Below are 2,500 nucleotides of genomic sequence, written 5' to 3' on the forward strand. Positions count from 1 at the left end.
AGGGAAGAGAGAGGAGAAAAAGGAAAGAAAAAGAGAAAGAGAGGGATAGAGAAGGAAAAAAAAGAGAGGAGGGAAGGAGAAAGGGAAGAGGAGGAGGAAAAAGAGAGAGAAGAGGGAGGGAAAGGGGGAAGGAAAGGAAAGGAGAGAGAAAGGAAGAAAGAGGAGAAGAGGAGAGAGGAAGAAAGAGGAGAAGAGAAGAGAGAGGAAGAGAGGAGGAGGGGAAGAGAAAGAAGAAGAGGAGAGAGAGAGAGAGAAAGAAAGAAAGAGAGGGAAGAATAGAAGAGAGGAGAGGAGAGAAGGGAAGAGGAGAGAAGGAGAAAGGGAGAAAAAAAGAGGAGGAGAAAAGGAAAGAAAAAAGGAAGGAGAAGGAAGAGAGGGAAGAGAGGGAGAAGGAGGAAGGAAGAAGGGAGAAAGGGAGATTAGTGAAGAGGGAGGAGAGGAGAAGAAGAGGGAGGAAGAGAGGAGAGAGGGGAGAGAGAGAGAGAAGAGAGAGAGGAGAGAGAGAGAGAGAGAAAGAGAGAGAGGAAAAGGAGAGAGAGGAGAGAGAGAGAGAGAGACAAGGAGAGAGAGAGAGAGAGAAGAGAGAGAGAGAGAGAAAGAAGTGAGAGAGAGAACGAGAGAGAGAGACAGACGAAAGAGGGAGAGAGGAGAGAGGGAGAGAACAGAGAGTGATAGGGAGAGTGAGAGAGAGAAAAAGAGAGGAAAGAGGGGAAAGAGGGAAGAGAGAGAGAGAGAGAAGAGAAAGGGAGGAAAGAGAGGAAAGAGAAGAGGAAGAGGAGAGAGAGGAGAGAGAGACAAGATAGATAGATAGAGAGAGGAGAGAGCGAAGGAGAGAGCGAGAGAAGAGAAAAGGAGAAAGAGAAAGAGAAAAGAAGGAAAGAGGAAAGAGAAGAGAGAGAGAGAGAGAGGAGAAGAGAGAGGAGAGAGAGAGAGAGAGAGAGAGAGAGGAGAGAGCGAGAAGAGAGTGAGAGAGAGAGAGAGGCAGGAAGAGAGGATGAGGAGAGAGAGGAGAGCAGAGGAAGAGAAAGAGAGAGAGAGAGAGAGAGAGAGAGAGAGAGAGAGAGAGAGAGAGAGAGAGAGAGAGAGAGAGAGAGAGAGAGAGAGAGAGAGAGAGAGATAGAGAGAGAGAGAGGTGTGTTTGTATAGACCTACAAAGGAATGCACAAGGCGAAGAGACCGTCCCTTCCTGACGAGCCCGTGTGCGCCGAATGTCCGGCCGCCCGCCCGCCCACCCGCCCCGTGTGCTGAGAGGCCGTGGCGTCACCGCTCGCTAATCGGCATCGGCGACCGGTGAGTCACCCGACATTGCGGCAGGAGCGAGAGGGTGAGTTCAGACACGACATGCTAAAACGCCATTCTAGCAGCTACCGCGCTACTGCAGGTACCAATTACGCGGACGGTTTGCGCCGAGTCACACGCAACGTTTCACCACTTGCCTCGCGTGGCTAGTGGAGAAACGCGCCCCTTGTCAAGGAATGCATGTCTGGACTCCAGAATACTCATTGACTTTAAAAACAACAACTTATAGGCTGTTTCGGGTAAATCTTACAGTCCATATTGATGACTAAGACATCTCAACAGTAAATACCTCACTGACTATTGCAAGTACATCTGAGGAATAGATCCAAACTGTATACAATTCATGTTTAAATATATTCTGAATGATGTATGTAAAGATCTTAACAATGGATTGCTATTTAGTAACCTATATGCGTCTTCACAATAGTTTGACACTAAATATACGAAACAAGTTTTAAGAACAGATTCAAATAGAGTACAATATGCATAGCCTCCTCATAGGGAAAACTATTGATCTGAGTTCATGACGAGGAGACGGCGTATGATATCTCGCCAGGGGATTCGCGCTGAACAACCAAATGGAGTGTCCATAATGCGCATGTACCAAGCAGGAATCCGGCGTATAAATCCTTCCGACAAATCAAGGGCTTTGGGGATGTTTTTTATTGTTGAAATCGATGCTGTTTTTGCGCAGTGTCCTTCTCAGCGGCGGCCGGGCTGTTTTCCGGGGGGGGGGTGACTTATTGCGTGTTATTTAGCTAATTCCACATTGCGTGATCATTCAGATTATCCCACGTGGTAAATACTTTTTATTATACAAAATATGCTGTTTGCTTCATACTATCAACAAGTACATACGGATTGGCAAGACATAACGACGGATCAAGAATGGGATTTCACTTTTATGGCCAGCGTCGAAATAAACTCAGACAACTATGCCGGCATTTCCGAAGTTACAGGCCTACATCTACACCGTACACCGCCCAGAAACGAAAACACATCTAGTCTTCAATTTCTCCTCGCTAATTGTGGCTAAAAGTTTGTCTAACTGTGTATAATTGCATACCTATATGCACGCAAGACTGCAATTATGATTTGATATCTTAACCTATGAATGACCTGCCTCATGCGTATATAGTAGACATAACACATGCATATCACACAAAAACGCAAGTGCAGATCTTATACCAAAAGGGCGATT

General features: G+C 46.3%; 1 protein-coding gene across 5 annotated transcripts in view; it reads right to left on the reverse strand.

The window, feature by feature from the left end:
* The window catches only part of LOC122260872 (ATP-sensitive inward rectifier potassium channel 12), a 185,151-nt gene that overhangs the window by 15,431 nt on the left and 167,220 nt on the right, over positions 1 to 2,500 (reverse strand). The window lies entirely within an intron of this gene.

Source organism: Penaeus japonicus, unplaced genomic scaffold (assembly GCF_977035675.1).
Source record: "Penaeus japonicus unplaced genomic scaffold, GWHDUDI00000001_assembly GWHDUDI00000003, whole genome shotgun sequence".
NCBI classification, from domain to species: Eukaryota; Metazoa; Arthropoda; class Malacostraca; order Decapoda; family Penaeidae; genus Penaeus; species Penaeus japonicus.